This window comes from Coptis chinensis, chromosome 4 (genome assembly GCF_015680905.1).
Source record: "Coptis chinensis isolate HL-2020 chromosome 4, ASM1568090v1, whole genome shotgun sequence".
Lineage (NCBI taxonomy): Eukaryota > Viridiplantae > Streptophyta > Magnoliopsida > Ranunculales > Ranunculaceae > Coptis > Coptis chinensis.
This window is the reverse complement of record NC_141459.1, coordinates 54,260,292-54,281,263: the sequence shown is the minus strand read 5'-3', so window position 1 is coordinate 54,281,263 and position 20,972 is coordinate 54,260,292. Positions and strand designations below refer to the sequence as shown.

At 38.3% G+C, this 20,972-nt stretch overlaps 1 long non-coding RNA gene across 2 annotated transcripts; it reads right to left on the bottom strand.

Moving 5' to 3' along the window:
- Positions 1-9,306: 9,306 nt before the first annotated feature.
- LOC147504024 (uncharacterized) lies at positions 9,307-12,401 on the bottom strand. 2 transcript variants are annotated; one of them, XR_015220329.1, is made up of 4 exons: positions 12,221-12,401; positions 10,917-11,008; positions 9,778-9,850; positions 9,307-9,383 (listed from the first exon to the last, which is right to left on the bottom strand). It is a non-coding gene; the product is annotated as an uncharacterized LOC147504024 (long non-coding RNA). The 2 variants fall into 2 exon arrangements; XR_015220330.1 differs by having other exon boundaries at positions 9,778-9,844.
- Between the last annotated feature and the right edge of the window lie 8,571 nt (positions 12,402-20,972).

The window sequence follows — 20,972 nt, the reverse complement described above, 5'->3', positions numbered from 1 at the left end:
ACTTACGGTGGTTAACAGTTTGACGACTGCAGACTGCTCAGGATCCTGACACACATTCACAAGTGGACTAAACTCTCTCACCCCTCGCGTTTAAACCTCATCGAGGTAACATGTAACCTCACAAGCGATGCACCATACAAATACGTGACACAAAACATGGTTATCTAGAAAAGTAGAAAAGGAATTCCCAGACTACATCTAGTGATGCATCCTTTTAAAGGTGGCCCACCACCTCGAAAGGTGTACACCACAGTTAGAATCCTAGAGCGAACTGCCCCCTCCGAAAATGCGACAACAGTTCCTTTTTTTTATAGAAATTCACAATTCATTTTCTAAATCCCTCGTGATAAGTATATATATATATATATATATACTCGTATTACCGGTTATTTCCAAATACTATAGATATATATTTAGTTTTTCTTTTAAAACTGTTGGTTCTGTATGTGTGAGTTCTTGGATTTCCAACAATCGAGTAATGCAACCTATGACTCCCAAACGGGCAAGTCATAGTAAATGACAACCGATGATTCCTAAACGGCGAATTATCGTAAATAACAACGAACCATCCGTGGAACAATCCAGAACCTCACACATAGTTACAAACAACCGGGTAATCCTTACCCGTATTACAAAATCTATCTCTTTGTCTCCTTACTGAGACAAGAGACGAGAACCCTTCCCAAAACCAATTTTGCTCTTTTAACAAAGAAAATAAATCCCTGCTACCCAGATTTCGCAAAACCATTTCACACGAAAGCTATTCATATATTTAGTTTATATCGAGGAAATACAATGTAAAACATGAATATCACATATACATGCATGGTTGATACGCAAACTATCTCTTATCATTTTAAACAACTCAAATCATGCATGAAAATAAGCGGACTATATATTGGTATGTAGATTCCTACCTTAGCAAGCTCCGTTCCCCTCAAGCCCACTTAACCGAATCAAGCCCGCTTAACCGAATCCACTCTTATTTAACTCCTATAACAACATATACACGTAGGTTATTAGAATTTATAACTAACGAGAAATTTTTATCTAACGCAAGCCGAGAAGAAATCTTGACGCTACGAATTTGGTTTCCGGTAACTTTCCTCTATAACTAATGTCAACAGTGCTACATGCCATTTCTAGCACTGCTACTCTGACAAGGCTCGATAGTCTATTTACAGCCACTGTAGGACCTTATGCCAACACCAATCCTATCCATTCCAAATTCTCAACTACAACAAATTCCACACCCTTCGATTCCTATTAAATCTAGCAACAATTACGGTTGTGCTCTTTCCTAATCATTCATTAATCGACCTAATCCTAAACAAGTATATAACTAACATAACTTCTCTAAATAGATTAAAAATATCAAAATCCTTACCAAGTCAGTAAGAATAGCTCCTTAGCTTTCTGCTCCACCAATATCGCTCCACTCTAGCGTCTCCAAACTGCTATTGCCAAAATTTAAAACCCCCAATCAATTATTTTCATCAATATATCCAATTCCATCGAAATTGGGTTTAAACTATCTAATTGAGAATAAAACTAACTCACCTTTCACTTTGGTACGACGGAATTCGAGGAAATTCGAATCTCATGTTGTCGCGAGAAGAAAACCCGATAGCCACTCCGGCACGTTCACAATTTCTAAACTCCACACTTGACTTTAGTGTTCACAAGAGATGGGTTGCGAAAATCTTTGGATTGAATCGATGAAAATGGACGAATGGAGTTTTCTCTCTCCTAGGTTTTCAGTAGTTGCAAAATGGAGAAGAAGGAGAAATTGGTGCGATTTTGTTTTGTTTTTTGTCTTCACATGTTTTAGTTATTAAGGCCCAAGCCCAATTGTCCAAATTAGGCCTAAAGCATAATTCACTCCTAACCACTAACTAATTTGACTTAGCGTCGAAATTATTTTTCAGCCCATCCAGCTTAATTTAATCTCCTACATTCTATCCCACCGCAGGCTATAACGATAACCCACTTATGCATGTAAGTTGTTAACTCGTGCCAGCATCTAACGTAGAAAAGCTGTTAACCGACATTTTGTCTAATTTTCGCATATGAGTTGCTTACCTAACGTGGCTTATGAGTTTGAGTTAAGTTTCATTAAGTTACGTAAGTTTGAAATGTAAACCCGACCGACTAATTACCTAAATGTCCCTAGGTTAAATATGAAATTTACAAAAATACCCTTAACACGAATTTGAGTCTTTACATCCTACCCTCCTTAAAAGAAAATTTTGTCCTCGAAATTAAATCATACCTTAGTTCTCGAACAATTCTGGATATTGTTGCCGTATATCCGATTCCTTCTCCCATGTTGCTTCCTCTACATTGTGATTTCTCCACAAGACCTTTACCAACGGAATGACCTTTGACCGCAATCTCTTTTCTCTCTCGTATCTAGAATTTGAACTGGCCCTTCCGGATAGGTAATGTCTTCTTCTAATTCCAACGATTCCAAATCGACCACATGTAGGGGATCAGGCTCATACTTACGTAGCATCGAAATATGGAACACGTTATGGACACGTGATAGCCTTTCCGGTAACTCAAGCCTATACGCTAACTCCGAGATCTTCTGAATAATCGGAAAAGGTCCCACATATCTAGGTGCAAGTTTCCCTTTCATCCCGAACCTCTGAATTCCCTTCTTCGGAGATACTTTCAAAAATACCCCTCGGTCACCTTCATAAAATTCCAAGGGGCGTCTACGCCTATCCGCATATAGCTTTTCCGACGACTGGCGGGCTGTGAGCAACCGATTCCATATCACTCTAATCTTCGGTGGTGTCACTAACCATCTCTCGCCCCAACATAATACTATCTCCGGTTTCAGTCCGGCCAGAGGTGTGTTACGCAAGGTCCGCCATACAACGCTTCAAACGGTGCCATACCAATACTAGATTGATAACTGTTATTGTAAGCAAACTCAGCCAACGCCAACTGAGTCTTCCAACTACCCCCAAAATCAAGCACGCAAGCACGAAGCATATCTTCTATGATTTGAATGACTCTTTCCGATTGCCCATCGGTTTGCGGATGAAATGTTGTGCTGAATTTCAGTTTGGTCCCCAATTCCCTTTGAAGACTTCTCCAAAATGAACCGGTAAATTGAGTACCTCTATCTGAAATTATCGATAATGGTGCCCCATGCAACCTCAGTATCTCTGACATGTAGATTCTACTTAGCTTTTCAGCAGAGTAAGTAGTCTTAACAGGTATGAAATGGGGAGACTTGGTCAGCCTATCAACAATGACCCATATAGAATCCATCCCTTCACTGGTCCTCGGTAACCCGGATACAAAATCCATGGTTATATGCTCTCACTTCCATTCCAGAATCTCAAGAGGTTTAAGAAGACCAGGTGGTCTATGGTGTTCAACTTTCACCTGTTGGCATGTGGCACACTTATTCACATATTCCGCAATGTGTCGCTTCATACCCGGCCACCAAAACTGACGACGTAGATCTCTGTACATTTTGGTACCGCCAGGATGAATTGTATACTTCGATTTATGTGCTTCACTCAAGATATCATTCCTCAAAGAGTGATCAAACGATACCCAAATTCTTCTGAATCTGATACTTTCGTCTCTGTATTTTTCCCAATCGACATCCTCGGCATTATCCACATAACCTCAGTACCTAGGTCCATCCTTCGATGTATTCTGGCCATTCACAATCTCCTGAACTAAGGTGTTTTCTGCCGTCACGGTCATCTTTGCTAAATAACAGCACTTCTGAGGATCTCTACTTCCATTTCCCATGATTTCAAAACCATAAGAAGCAGCAGACTCCAGCAATTGCCACTCCTTCATCATCATCTGAGCACAAACATGTTATCGCTTTCTACTCAATGCATCGACAACTACATTTGCTTTACCCGGATGGTATTGCAATGAGAACGTATAGTCCTCCATATACTCGACCCATCTCCTCTGCCTCATATTCAATTCTTTCTGCGAAAACAAGTATTTGAGACTCTTGTGATCAGAGAATATTTCAAACTTCTCACCATACACATAATGCCTCCATATCTTTAGAGCATGAATAATCGCAGCTAACTACAAGTCATGAGTAGGATAATTCTTCTCATGGGCATTCAATTGTCTTGACGCATACGCTATCACTTGACTTTCTTGCATTAAGACACATCCTAACCCGGTGTTAGAGGCATCAGTATAAATCACATAGCTCTTCTCCAGATCTGGAATGGTCAAAACTGGCACCGTTATCAATCGAGTTTTCAGTTCTTGGAAGGCTTTTTCGCATGCCTCCAACCATTCAAACTTCGCATCCTTTTGCGTCAATTTAGTTAAGGACGACGCTATGCTAGAGAATCCTTCTACAAAACGACGGTAATAACCTGCCAATCCCAAGAAGCTTCTGATTTCCGTCGCTGGCATCGGTTTCGGCCAATTATTCACTGCCTCTATCTTTGAACGATCAACTTTTATTCCATTCTCCGATACAACATGCCCTAAGAACTTCATTTCATTCAACCAGAACTCACATTTACTAAACTTGGCATAAAGCTAATGATCAACTAATGTTTGGAAGACAATCCTCAAGTGTTCCTTGTGTTCGATTTCTAGTCTTGGAATAAATCAATATGTCATCTATGAATACGATAACAAATTGATCTAAGTATTTCCACATCACTCGGTTCATGAGATCCATAAATGCAGCTGGAGCATTGGTTAATCCAAATGGTAACACCAAAAACTCAAAATGCCCTAGCCGTGTTCGGAAAACTGTCTTCTTTATATCTTCTTCTCGAATTCTCATCTAATGGTAGCCTGTTATGAGATCTATCTTCGAGAAATACTTGACACCCCTTAACTGATCGAATAGGTCATTGATCCTAGGCAACGGATATTTGTTCTTGATAGTCACATTATTCAACTTCCGATAATCCACACATAGCCTAAATGACCCATCTTTCTTCTTCACAAATAGCACCGGTACTCCCCAAGGTGACTGACTTTCCCTTATAAACCCCAATCTTTTCAATTCAACTAATTGGGACTTTAGCTCTCTCATTTCAAAAGGAGCCATTCGATGAGGAATCATCGAAATAGGCGATGTTCCCGGCATTAGATCTATTACAAAATCTATCTCACGCCAGGGAGGCAATCCCAAAGAATGCATCACGGGAACAACGCACAAAACTCACGAACCAGGGAACAAGCTTCGGAAGATTCAACTTCGGCCCTTGGAGAATAAGACCAGCTAACAATCCGTATCTATCATACTTGAAGTCAGACTTGGCCTTCACAACCCGAGATACCGTATTTCTAATCCCCTTAAACACAACCTCAGGCTACCCTAGTATTCTAAAAGTCACCGTTTTTGCAAAACAATCTACATGGGCATGATACTTTCCTAACAAATCCATCCCTACTATGATATCGAAATCTTTTAGGTCCATCACCGTTAGATCAACTATCATCTCCTTATCACCTATCTTTATCACACAATGGTGACAAACTTCAAAGAACATAGTTTTCTTTCCTAGAGGAGTAGATAAAATAAGCTTCCTCCCGGTATTAAATACATCCAAACCAAGAATCTCCACCATATTTTTAGAAATGAAGGAATGAGTAGCACCCGTATCAAACAAGACATGCACCTTATGTGTAAACAAACATATCATACCTTCAACCACTTGATCGATAAGCGATATCGGCCCCATCGCATTATACACCGTGGATTTTCTCTTGGGTGGATCAAGATCCACAACTTCTTCCTCGGCACTAGATAATACACCTTGCCATGTGGTCTCTGTTCCACCCCCGAATTGGACTTGGGACAAAACCGCCTGATATGCCCAGCTTCACCGCAGTTATAACAAACCACACCCTCTCGTCCTGACCGTGTACCTTGCGGTATTACCGCTTGCAATCTAGCTCTCTGACCCGGAGGCCTAACATTCGGTGCTGGTGATCTGTTCTGAGAAGGAGCAGGTACCCTCGGTGCCATCTGTGATCCACTCGTCGGTCTCACAACTGGTAGACTCTGTGCTGGCCTAACCACATTCAAACCCCGATGTACAGCTGGTGCCCTCCACTGTTGTGCCTGTTGGATGACCGGCCTATACATCTGTTGCGACCCGGAACCACTGCCTTGATAAACCTGCCTCTTTCCCGTATCCTGCCTACCCTAAAATGTCGGCTGCCTCACTCTTCCCGCCTCTTGCTTATTGAGCAATAATTGCTCATCAACTCTTTCAATGCCTTGAGCCCTTCTCACAGCCTCAGCATAAGAATCGATCTGAAGGACCGACATCTTGCTCTGCATATACGATTTCAGCCCGTCAATGAATTTCCTAGCCTTAGCTTTTCCTGTGGAAATCAACTCCTTCCCGTATCATGAAAGAACAGTGAATTTCTCTTTGTACTGTCCCACGGTCATGTTTCCTTGTTCCAATTTGAGGAATTCCATTCGCTTCTTAGCTCTCACCGCCTCGGTAACATACCTCAAAAGGAAGAGTTCCTCAAATTTAGCCCAACTCATCGGAAACGTCTCCATATCCTTAACACTGATCCACCAGTGTTTGGCTTCACCTCTAAGCATAAAGGTAGCCAAAGTAACCCGTTCCACATCAGTACACATCATAGAGTCTAGCATACTCGACATGTCTAGCAAGCAGAAACCCTGATTGACTTTGCACTGGTGGCCTGAACTCCTCAACTCTCACTACGGTTGGGGATGCTACTTCGGGTGTTACACTAGACAGAATAACAACGGATGTTTGAAGAGGTAGGGGCTCATTACGACTAGCCCTTAAACTTTCGATCTCAGCTCTCATCTCATTTTGTGCTTGAGCCATTTGGTTCATCATAGCGAGAAGCCTATCCATTCGGTCCTCCCGACCGCGATCTGAGGTATTCTCACCACTAGTGCTTTCCGGATCCATGATAACTATTATGCACATATACAAAGAGCCAACTCAGTGTTTGATAAATGAGAAAGAAAAACTTCAAAATTATACATGAGGCGCAGGTCGCGCTCAGGTAAGGCTTGGGAGAGTGCAGGTCGCGCCCTGGTAGTAGTGCGAGGTTGCGCTAAGATTTGGGAGATGAGCGCAGGTGCGTTCCTGCAGAGGGCAAGTCGCGCTCCAATTCCAGGAGACGAGCGCAAGTGCGTTCCTGCAGAAGGCAGGTCGCGCCCTCCACCTCAAAATGAAAATTCACTCCGACCTTATAGTGTCCGATTCGTCAAAAAATTTCCGACACGTGTCCGCGCTCTCCGCTGTGACAAGACAACTACCCGTGCGACGTCTCGACATTGCTAAGCTAGTATTAACGCTTAACGTAGCGTAAACACTACTTAGGGTTTTATCGGGTTCCGACTAAAATTTCCGAAACGCATCGCGACCGAGTCCCCCACTACAGCTCCCAGACGGATCTAATAGTGGACGCTTTGATACCACGTTCTATCACGCCCCGAGACCCAACACACATCCCGAGGACGTGAAGATGAATCTTGAGGCGGTCGCTATCATGATTCTATCGAAATTTCAGCAGAACCTCCGTTGTTTAATCGACATTTCGTATACGAAAAACCTGTCATAACTTGGACATCGCATAAAAAAAATCTTCCAACAACCATTTCCATATAAAACCTACTTTCTAAACAACAGAAAGATATATATACATATCCACAAAATGATTGAGTGTAACTATTACTCCAATACATCGTTTAGTACATCAAAATGACTTAGCTCTCTATATATACAACAAAAGAAACTAGTCTCTCTCTATACAACCAAAATCACTCGACTCTGTCCCTCGTCAAGGATAAGGGAAACCCCTCAAATCTCCATAACCATCATCCCCAGTGGTAGGGAAAGTCTCCTCCGCAACGGACTCGACTGAAAGGTTAATGTAGGATGAGCAAAACAACTATGCCCAGTAGAAACGCACATAACCAATAAATAGACTACTTATAGTAAAACATTTAAAACATGCAGGTTTCCATAATAATATCCAAATATCGTGACTATATAGTACATCACTAACTAGCAGAAATCATTTCGACATGCTTCGTTAATATTCAAAATATAGTTTTCACAAACATCATACAACTATTGTGGCCGATGCATCCTATTAGAATGGTGAGGGTACGACTGGTACTCAGCCCCAGTCACAGGCAATCTCGGTTCAGTACTTTCCAGTGTGAACCATGCACCGTTGTTTTCCTGATTTTACCGGCAGGGAGCTGAAATGCCGTTGTTGTGTTCGTACACACAAAATCCCCAAAACTTTTAGGGCTCAGATGGGCCCTGTAACCATGACCCCCATACGGGATGTCATCTAACTTACGGTGGTCAACCGTTCGATGACTGCAGACTGCTCAGGATCCTGACACACATCCAGGAGTGGACTAAACTCTCACTCCTCGTGTCTAAACCTCATCGAGATAACATGTAACCTCACACAAGCTAAGCACCATACAGCGTGACACATACAAACATGGTTATCTAGAAAAGTAGAAAAGGAATTCCCGGACTACATTTAGTGATGCATCCCTTTAAAGGTGGCCCACCACCTCGAAAGGTGTACACCATAGTTAGAATCTAGAATTAACCACGCGTCTCGGAAATCGCGACAACAGTTCTTTTTATAGGAATTCACAATTCCTTTTCTAAATCCCCTAAATTGATAAACATAGTAATATATATATATATATATATATATATATATATATATATATATATATATATATATATATATATATATATATATTCAGATATTACGGTTATTTCCAAATACTATAGATACATATTTAGTTTTTCTTTTAAAAATGTTGGTTTTGTATGAGTGAGTTCCTGGATTTCCAACAATCGAGTAATGCAGCCTATGACTCCCAAACGGGCAAGTCATAGTAAATGACAACCAATGATTCCCAAACGGCGAATCATCGTAAATAACAACGAACCATCGGTGGAACAATCTAGAACCTCACACATAGTTACAAACAACCGGGTAATCCTTACCCACATTACAAAATCCATCTCTCTGTCTCCTTACTGAAACAAGAGATGAGAACCCTTCCCAAAACCAGTTTTGCTCTTTTAACAAAGAAAATAAATCCCCGCTACCCAGATTTTGCAAAACCATTTCACACGAAAGCTATTCATATATTTAGTTTATATCGAGGAAATACAATGTAAAACATGAATATCACATATACATGCATGGTTGATATGCAAACTATCTCTTATCATTTTAAACAACTCAAATCATGCATGAAAATAAACGGACTATATATTGGTATGTAGATTCCTACCTTAGCAAGCTCCGTTCCCCTCAAGCCCACTTAACCGAATCAAGCCCGCTTAACCGAATCCACTCTTATTTAACTCCTATAACAGCATATACACGTAGGTTATTAGAATTTATAACTAACGAGAAATTTTTATCTAACGCAAGCCGAGAAGAAATCTCGACGCTATGAATTTAGTTTCTAGTAACTTTCCTCTATAACTAATGTCAATAGCGCTACAGGCCATTTCTAGCACTGCTACTCTGACAGGGCTCGGTAGTCCATTTACAGCCACTGTAGGACCTTATGCCAACACCAATCATATCCATTCCAAATTCTCAACTATAACAAATTCCACACCCTTCGATCCCTATTAAATCTAGCAACAATTACGGTTGTGCTCTTTCCTAATCATTCATTAATCGACCTAATCCTAAACAAGTATATAACTAACATAACTTCTCTAAATAGATTAAATATATCAAAATCCTTACCAAGTCAGTAAGAATAGCTCCTTAGCTTTCTGCTCCACCAATATCGCTCCACTCTAGCGTCTCCAAACTGCTACTGCCGAAATTTAAAACCCCCAATCAATTATTTTCATCAATATATCCAATTCCATCGAAATTGGGTTTAAACTATCTAATTGAGAATAAAACTAACTCACCTTTCACTTTGGTACGACGGAATTCGAGGAAATTCGAATCTCGCGTTGTCGCGAGAAGAAAACCCGATAGCCACTCCAGCACGTTCACAATTTCTAAACTCCATACTTGACTTTAGTGTTTACAAGAGATGGGTTGCGAAAATATTTGGATTGAATCGATGAAAATGGACGAATGGAGTTTTCTCTCTCCTAGGTTTTCAGTAGTTGCGAAATGGAGAAGGAGAAATTGGTGCGATTTTGTTTTGTTTTTTGTCTTCACATGTTTTAGTTATTAAGGCCCAAGCCCAATTGTCTAAATTAGGCCTAAAGCATAATTCACTCCTAACCACTAACTAATTTGACTTAGCGTCAAAATTATTTTTTGGTCCATCTAGCTTAATTTAATCTCTTACATTCTATCCCACCGCAGGCTATAACGATAACCCACTCATGCATGTAAGCTGTTAACTCGTGCCAGCATCTAACGCAGAAAAGTCATTAACCGACATTTTGTCTAATTTTCGCATATGAGTTGCTTACCTAACGTGGCTTATGAGTTTGAGTTAAGTTTCATTAAGTTACGTAAGTTTGAAATGTAAAACCGACTGACTAATTACCTAAATGTCCCTAGGTTAAATATGAAATTTATGAAAATACCCTTAACACGAATTTGAGTCTTTACACAACATTAATATGCAAATTTGCAAACCAATTTATAAGGAAGACAAATACACAAATTTGTACATTGGCGCATTTATCCAAGTGAGAACTTATTTACTAAAGCAACATTTTTCGATTACAATGAGAAATATGCACAACCCTTAAGATGTAGTGCATCACTAGTTCAGTACCCTAGTAAGAGTTTCCCATTGTAAATCATTGTGAGTCTTCTAAATTAGTGTTTCCCTATGGTCAACAATAAAGCACAAAGAATAATTTATAACAGCTTGGAATAGAGAACAATGAACAGTGTTAACAATTTTTTACCTTGAATAAAGGTTGCACTTTTAGAACAGCTGAATAATTTGAGTTTTCACACCAGAATCAAATAGTTCTTCTTCTTCCACAAACATGCACACCTATCAAACAATCATACATAACAACATTAGAAACCCATGTATATAATAGAAAAACAAAACACCCCATTTTTATAAAGTTCTACAAAAAACCACAATAACATGAATCAATGAGGCCTGTAAGTTCCTTGATGAGAAGTGGTGTCCCAAGTTCACGTTGATTGTTGCCCAAAAAAATCATCATAAAAAAAAAATTAGACAGGATTGCCGGATAATGTTCCACCTGGAACTGTTATAGATAACAAAATCTATCATCCTCGAAATAATGATTTCTATATGTGCTCGCACGCTGGGATGATTGGGACAACTAGACCCACACACTATCATGTCTTGTATGATGAAATTGGCTTTTCACCTGATGATCTTCAGGAACTTGTGCATTCTCTGCCCTATGTTTACCAACGGAGCACTACTGCTATTTCAATTGTTGCCCCAGTTTGCTACGCTCATCTGGCTGCTGCTCAGGTTTCACAGTTTATGAAGTTTGATGAGATGTCTGAAACATCTTCAGGTCGTGGTGGCTTGACATCTGCGGGGACTATTCTTGTGTTTGAACTCCCCAAACTTCATGAGAACGTTAGCAGTTCAATGTTGTTGGGGATTGGTGTAAATGTTGTCTGTGTTTTTTGTTTGGGGATCTGCAAATCTTTTGGAAAAAGTTGTTTGTATATGGTTTCCAATTGAGACGTGTCCTCTTCAGGTGGCTTGACGTGAGCACTGAATTTTTAGTTTGTCGTTAGATTTTGATGGATGTTGTCGTAGACTTGGGGCGGTCACTGCCTAATTTTAGTTGGTTCTGCAGCGCATCTCTTTTGTTCGTTCTCAAACTAAGTTTAAGCGAAAGAAAATTTCCGTGATAATATTTTGTTGTCTTCCTAAAAAAAAAACAATAACATGAAAACCCACCATTTCTTTTACACTAAGTCGAGAGAGAAATTAGGTTTTGATGACTACCCATGAGGACAACATCAAATGTTAGATTAAAATTAGTTCTACAAATTTTAAAATAAACCCATAGAAAAAATATATAAATAAAAATCGGTGCTTGAAATAAAAATTTGATGTTCTGAACACCATTTGAAATATATGCCTTCACAAATTTCTGAAAACCATTTTAAGTTCATAAGATTCATGTAAAATCTATTGAGATGAGAAAAGGAGAAAGAGAAGAAAAAAAAAAGTGCAAGTGGATTAGTTTAATAGGTATACAGTTACCTGTTAAGGCTTGCAAAACGAATTTCAAATCAGCCCAAATATCCTTTTCAAATCTGCACGTCAACAACACAATTAGAGAAAAAGAACAAAGAAGAAAAGAAAGCCATCAAAGTAAGGCGAAAAGGTAAGTGGTGGTGGGGAGAAGCTAAGTGGGGGAACTTAATTTCTGTGTACTACTGGAATTATTTTGTAGCCCCTATCCCTACGGTCAAAATGCATCGAACGTCCATCCATGATCTTAAAAAGGGTACCAACGGTTTCTCTTCGTGGCTGCACCACGGTCCTAGTAAACATTTAAACCGTGGGTAAAAGTATGCTATGGTCAAAATTTGTGGGAGAATATGCAAAGGTTTATGGCCGTGGGAAAAAATACCGGGTAACTGTGGGAAAAAGTCCATTTTCTTGTAGTGATATAACAAAAACATTCATAATCATTGCATACATTTCATAATGCATTGCATAAACTAATTCAATATCACATTACAACATAATAAAAAAGCAGACGTCTAGTATGCGCAGGGTGCACTTGTACGCAGGCATGAGAGACATGGATTACAATACTTGTTGGTGCAATACACCCTCACTCCTGCCTGATGAGTGGCTTAGATTCAATACATCACTCTCTCTCCTACGCACACTAGCTTTACTCAATAAAAAATATATAAATAGTAGTTGATTGTTTATTAAAACGAAGGATCTCTTGAAAATTTTGACATATTTCATTTGTTTATTGATCAACATTTTGAGGCATTTGTATGACACCTCAAACATTGCATATAATAATATAGGATAAAAAGATGACTAAAATGACAAACATTGTGGAGGTACAGTTTAGGCATGACCTTACAATCTCGGAGAATAGGGTTTGTATAAGATGTTTGACTGAACTCAGGTCGGTGCTCTGAGTTGCCTACGTATCCAGTTCTTTGATGAACTGGAATCAAGTCAGACGTAGTTCATGTTGAGTAATTGAGTGGGAGATGGAGACAATGTCAGCCTCCCTCTGAGAATGGAGAAGACGCTTCCTTTTATAGGCGTATATCCCCCTTTTGTGCTGTCTTGATGATTGGTTTTACTCCTTCCGTTACGAAGTAATGATCTGTCATTAATAATGTTGTTAACCAACTTGCAGTGGTTACGTTTCCTAGGTCATTTGGACGACTTGACCTTAGGTCGTATGCACGACTTATTCGTAGTCTGGACACGTGGTCTGCCACGAGTGGTTGAGAGTGGAGGGTACTGACAAACATAAATAGTTTTACAACCAAAAGTTCATCATATCCATATCCCATTTCAATTCCAATTTAAATTACATTACAAATAACTTCAAAATGCAATTATTTTAAACCTGATCAAATGTTTCCACTCCACACAATTGTTTTGCAATTTGGTCACGCAAGTTGACCATGTACTCATGTGCCTCAGGTCCAAATGTGTGACTCAAACTTGGTGGTGTTTTTGGTTTGTCAAAGTCAATTAATGGCTGAAGTTTGATAGTTTGTGGTTTGAATAAATAGTGGGTTGAAGTTCGTTCTAAATCTTATGTTGGAATGGATGGTTTGATGGCTACAAACAAGAACTTCTCTAACTTTTCCTATTCATGTTTATTATTCTAAAATGGTTGAAAACAAGTTGTCTAAAATGCTAGGTAGATGAAAACATTGAAAGTTTGTTGTTTTGGATTAAAAAACTTGAAATGAAAATAGAAGAAAATTGGTTAACAAGCCACACACATTTGATTGATTCAAATGTGTGTAACTTGCTTCTATTGATTGAAATGACAAGATGAAAATGTAGAAAACAAGTTGATTGATAACAAAATTGAAAGACAAGTATTTAAATGCAAGGAAAGACTTTAAAGTAAAGAAATCAATGAGTTTGAACAATGAAAAATAACAAAACAAGAAATAAAAATACTTGAAATAAAATAAATCTATCTAAAAAAGCATGAGTAAATGATCTCAATCCTTAGTTTGTCAAGCCAAGCACTGTATAATGATTTCTCTCTACATTTTTTGTTTATATACCCCTACTTTTACATTTATAGATTTTCCCTATTCCTTTAGGTGACTAGTAAGTAGTGTAACTGGAACTAGGTCTATTTGGTTGTTGATTGGTAGATTTTGGTAGTTCTGATTAAAATGGGATGGAACCATTGCTCTGTTCTGATTGTTGTAGGTACCTTATCCTTGTCTGAACTGATTGAATGTATTTGGTGGTTTGACATGATCAGTGAACCCTGGAGGTGGTTGGGTTTGTGGATTAGTACTCCATGTATAATTTGGGTGTTGCCTCCATGGTGCATTTGGTACATTGAAAGCACAGACTTCTTCTGGTTGAAGTGATGAGATGTTGTTGAGCAAGGGACAATTGGTATCTATGTAGATTTAAGTTGAGACAAAAATTGCATGGTGAGGTATTTACGTTCATGATCGGATTAGGAGAATTGTTATTATGTTTGGTTTTGAGGACATCTTTCTTTCTTGTGAGGGATTCAATTAATGTCTTGATCTCCGAATTGGATTTTACTTCAAAAATACTATTGACTTTAGATGTACTGGGCTAGGATGTTCTAGAGTTGTTATTGTCACCCAATGAGTACTCTTTTATGCTTGGTTTTCAAGAAATGTTAAAGCTTCAGTTGCACCTCTATCCAAAAAATTGTCATTACTCATAATATTGAGTGTTATCTTATGTTCTTGGATAAGACCTTTGAAAAAACATTGGACGATAGTGGATTTTTATAGTTTATGCTGAGGACATGAATGGAGCAGGTCAGAGAATCTATCCCATGCTTCGTGGAATGTCTCACTCGGACTATATCTGAAGAATTGTATCTTGCTTACTATCTCTTATGTTTTCTTTAGTGGAAAGTACTTCTTCACCATGAAGGAAAACACTACATTTTCCCATGTATATCGAAAGAATCGGGCTTCTGAGTCAGAAGTCATGCGTGGCTCTTGCCAGCTAGAGTGAAAGGAAACACTCATAGTTTAACTTGATCATTAGAAACGCCCGGATGATTGAAAGTATTGCATACCTCATATATCTGACGTAGGTGTTCGTATGGTAACTCGTGTTCAAAACTGTGGAAGACGGGTAAGAGATTGAACACGTTTGGTGGGATACGGAAATCGCTTGTGAGCAGTGTGAGTCATATACAAGATGGAGGACCATCTTGTAACAGTGTGTAGAAGTTAGAGAGAGGCTCTTCAACTTCGTTCGCCATCTTAGAAAGTGGGGGACGAGAGATAGGAGTTTGTCGAGACCGACGTGCTCTCCTACGTGAATTTGTTTTAGTTGCGCTAAGTTTTTGATTGCCTAAGCGTAGTCTCATGCACGTTTGCAAGACTAGTAAAATCTAACTATATGCGCAATCAATGAGTTGGATATTCAATCAATCAAAATACGTTCGTGCGCTTTGGAATTTTGGAAAACTAGGTTTTGGGGCTCTACACGCTTCAAAAGGGAAGATCACTACTTCACCGCGTGGGGTGCTACCAAGAATCTCACTTGCAATAAAATGAGGAAGGAGAGTAAGGAAGGTAGTTGGTCCACTGGAATTTGGTAGTTTTCCACTCTCAATCTTCGTGCTAAGTGTTTGTCATGTGGACGTGACTAGATTAGCTCTGCTTAGTTGATTTATAGTTTTTTGTTTAGTCAATATAGCATTTGAATCACGCAACGTCCGTTAACTAAAGTGGGGTTTAATCCCACTTGTTGTTTTGTTATGGCTCGGGTTTAGCCTTATAAGCGCATAAAGTAAATATAATATGAAAGTTTAACACGGAGTCACGCAAGCATGCGTTTGTAAACAACCAAGTATCCTCTGAATGGGAATTGCGAGGAGGTTAAAAGCTTACCTCCCAAGTGTGCGTACATGGGGATGGAGATGGCGTGGTGGGGTTTGACCAAGTGTTTATTGGTGTCTTCATACATCAAACCCACCATTCGAGTTTTACGTTTTTTCGGTTACAAAATTTCTAAACTAAACCCACATTTTGGGTTGGAATGGTGGCAAAACCAATAGGTTTATAAATTTGTCTTCGAGAGCTCAATTAACAAAAATGTAAAGTAAAAAGTAACTAAGTTAAACTTCTTAACTAATGATGATGAAACTATTAACTATGTGATTATGAAAGGATAACAAGAATTGTCAAAGATTGAATCTTTAATCCTCAAGTTGATTTGTAATGCGCGAGCATTTTGTTATACTACTCACCTCGCGCATTCAAATGTCCCAAGGTGATCAAATATGCAACACTTGGTAAGTTTGTCAAACTTTAACCAAAAGACAATTGTTTCATATTTTAAGCATAAGCTTGATATTATCCTAAACCTTATCTTTAAGCAAGTTGGCCTATTATCCTAACTTTTCGAATTAACCATAATTAATAATGATAAAAGCAAAATATGATATTATATATAAAAAAAAACTAACATTTATTTAATAATGATAATAAACTAAGTTGTTTTTCTTTTTATTTTGTTTTTTTTGTAAAATTATCGGGATTATGCAATGTACTTTTCTACATCTAAACTTGAGTACATTGTACCTTTTTAGTGACAATAACATGCAACATACTTTTACAATTTGTACACTGAGTACTATTATGTCCAATGTTTTTCACCGGATTTAGGCGAAGGGTGACATGGCATACGATGTGGATTGCAACTAATTGCAACGTGTGAAATAATAACCAATTAAAACAAAAAACTCATACACATCAGCTAATTAAAAGCATGCAACTTTTTTTCCCTCTCTTTTTTTCCTCACGTGACCTATTTTCCCCCTCTTTTTTCCTCACGTGATAACTCGCCTATGGGTTAGCGTTTTTGAGTGAAACAACGACCCCCAAAGAAATATGTCATCAAACTCGGTCAATATGTCACGAAACTCAAACAATTCACAACTTTTGTCTATCAATGCGAAACCTTTGGGTGGTTGTCGTGTTCTAACACCTATCGTAGTGTCTGGAACATAAAAAAATCAAGGTAGAAGGTTTTTTGGGTGTGTTAATTATAGAAATAGTTGTTATTGTCATTTTTTCCGTTGGATCGATCCACCTTCAAATGAGTTGGTTGAGGAGAACACCCAACTCGTGCAAATGGTTGAAAAGCTATTAAAGACAACGATAAGTTGTAGAATAAGCTTAAAATAGAAGAAGAGAAGGTGTTAGTTATGAAGATGAAGTTAGACAGTGTTCTAAAGCAAAAGAAATGGCTTTTGTTTTTTATTTTTTGTTACTTGATGTATCGACTTGGTTACGTTTCTATGTAGTTATGTAGAAGTTGGATATTGTCCTTCATGAATGAATGAAGTTGTTTGTCTGAATGAATGAAGTTGTTTTGATTGATGCATTTTTTAGATAATGTCTAATTGATTATATATTATATTAAACACTGACACAAAACACAAGAGGACACAACTTGCAGAAAAGAAGAAAAAACATAGAGCACAGCTTGCAGAAAATAAACAGAAGACAAGAACATAGTCCTAAACAAGATAGTGTTACTACTCTTTAGTCTTAGAACCTCCCCTTTTGTTATTATCTGCATTTTCCTTGCTATTATATGCTTTTTTTGTTTCCTTGAGATGGTGTAATGCCATTCCAATTATCACATGTTCTCCATCCTTGTTGTCCAAATACTGCTTGAGGATATGCTTCTCATAGTTGTTGAAATTGCTATTCCCATGCCTTAGTAAGGCCTTGACATCGGTATTGTTGAAGATTGAGGACATGGTGATCAATGAGGATTGTAATGGAAGAAGATAATTGTTGAAGTATGAAGAAATAAGCTACATCTTGGGTGTTTATATAGCTGCTTGGGGTTAGACTGGGTTAGTGGTTAATTGTTGGAATCTGTAATATGTTTTGGAACCGGTTTACACCAATTTACAATGTGAGCAACCATTCCCACCACTACATTCATTCAAATTCATTGAATTGTCTTGTTCTAATACATTCATAATTCATAGATAAATTCATATAAGACAAACATAATTCATTCCAGTACATTGAACCATTCCCACCAATACATTAAACCATTGTCTAATCATGAAGTAAAGATTACAATGTCTGACCTAAAGATTACATACCAGAAGACACCAAAAAATGAACAATGTAAGTGGCCACAAACTGACACACTATACCCCAAAAATGAACAATGCACAATGTGTCTGACCACACAACATAAAGCCAAAAATGAACAATGTACCACAAAATAAGACCAAAATCGGTTCCAGTGTGACTGACTAATGCCAGGCCTTCCTTTCTGGCTCATGTATTTTAGCTGGATCACCAGGTTTAAGGCGAGAGACTTCAGTAAGTTCAACTTGAGAGACTGGAGCAAGTTCAGTTACTTTAGAGTTCAGTTGCTTGCATATTAAACATGTCATCACCCTTCCTCTCTTTCTAATTTCAGTTGTACTTGTCTTTGGTTCCTCATTCACCTCTTGTATTCAGTTCTTCTTTGGCTTCCCAGGCATTCTTCTATTAGGGGGAACTAAAAACTTTTCATTCTTTGTCTTAGGCCACTCCTTATCTCCATTAATTGGTTGTAGGAAATATGAGTAAGCTTTCATGTTCATATCTTTCTTCAACCAATGTGTAACATAATCATCAGGGTTCACTTTGGCATAGAACATTACAGCAATTGCATGACAACATGGTATCCCACTTAAAGACCACTACCTACATGCACAAAAACCATCTTTCAAATAAACTGCATATTGTTATTTCCCATGTGAGACTTCATACTTGTCTTGACCACAGTATTCTGCTTCCCAGTATCTGTGTGATTCTCTATTCTTTTCTAGCTTCTGTCTAACTATAGGACAAATCATGTCATTCCATTTCTTCATTTCATATACTTTCTTGTTGTTTCTTTTAATGCACTTCTTTCTTATTTATTTCCTATAACATGTAAATAATTGTTTTTATTTTTTTTTCCCAGTCAAAAAAAAAAAAAAAAAAAAAATTGGCTTTGCTCTAGCTGATCTGATTGTCCTATTGATGCCCTCAGACATATTATTCTCCACATTATCACAACAGGTTTCCAAAGAGAAGAAAGCCTTACACCATAAGCTTGGATGATGCCTATTCATTTCCTCAGCAGCTTCAGAACACACAACTTTAACTTGATTCATCACCTCTTCAAACTGTGCTAGCTAGAGTAGAACTTCTACTAGCTTCCCAAAACAGATTCTTCAGCTGTGTACCAGTAAACTTCTTCCTAAAGTTTGCATATATATATGCCTAGCACAATACCTTTTCTCATAATTAGGAAACAAATCACAAACTGTTGCCAACAATCCCTTTTGCATATCAGATATCATAGTGAAGACAGTGGTGTTATTCATCCCAATGTCTTTTACTAAAAACTCTAAGAACCACACCCAATTCTTTGTGTCTTCCACTGTAATAACAGCCCAGGCTATTGGGTACATATGGTTGTTTGCATCTCTCCCAATTGTAGATAACAACTGACCCTTGCAAAAACCTTTCAAGAAAGCCCCATCTAACCCAATGACAGGCCTGCATGATTCTTTCCAACCCTTTTTCAAAGCATCCAAGCACACATACATTCTTTTAAAAAATAATGGTTGTGTTGGGTCATTGCTACCTCCTAGCCTTTCTGTGTCAATTACCACTGTGCTTCAAGGACTCTTGTTAAGAAGTGTGCATAATCCTTCAATTTATTATAGTGTGCAACCAAAGAATTTTCAACCTGATTAAATGCTCTCTATTTTGTCCTTCTACATTGCTCTTCAGTAACATAAAATTTGAAAGTATTCATCACCTCTTCTTTAAAGTCAATGTTTTTCCAACAAGGATTTCCTAGTATCATATCCTGTTCATATACTTCCTACATAACTATTTAGAATTTGCAAGTTTAATCACATAAGATCTATTACATTGGCGCTCAGCCCTTTAAGTCTTGATTTGGAAGCTTCTCTCATTTTGCATATAAGTGGCCCATAACATCCATTCGCATCCTTCCACACATATAGCTTCTAAATAGGTACTTGCATTCCTTTCAAATTTTAGATTGAATCCACCAGCAACAACATAATCTACCAGAAAATCCTTGAGCTGATGACAATCTGCAAACCTCATGCCAAGGATAGGTTGAACCTTAGAAGTATCAGTGTTAGGGTTAAAAGGGAAACTTAGGCTTTCTAACCACAAAATCCTCTTCCTCTTCCTGACTACTCTCCTCAGGACTGTCATACCCATCAGACGGGGCATTTCACTCTCATTATCACTATTATCCCCCTCTACTTCCACAAACATATTTAAAGGATTGAGTGGAGGACCCTTTGGTACTGGGATCCTTTCTTCTACAACCCTAGGATCATTTATTACTATAAAATCATCAACTCGTGAATCATGCCTATGTGTTTGGGTCTTAGCTTCAATCAACTCTTCATCCTCATCAGTAACATGGTCCAAGCTAGCACATTCAGACACATCATCATCTTCAGACTCAGACAATTCACTAGAAGAATCATCACCACCTTATCTACCTTCTCTACTATCATGACCACTGTCAACTGCATTTTCCTCAACACACCAATCAACATAAATTGCTATTTGTGTATAACCTCTTCTCAATCTTTCCAGTTCAGTCACCGTTTTATTAGTGTCTTGCTTCATCATTTGAAAGTAATGTAAGCCCCGAGTTTAATGACTTCCAAGGGTAGCAGTAATACAATTTATTGAAACTCTCATATCCAAATGACTTAACA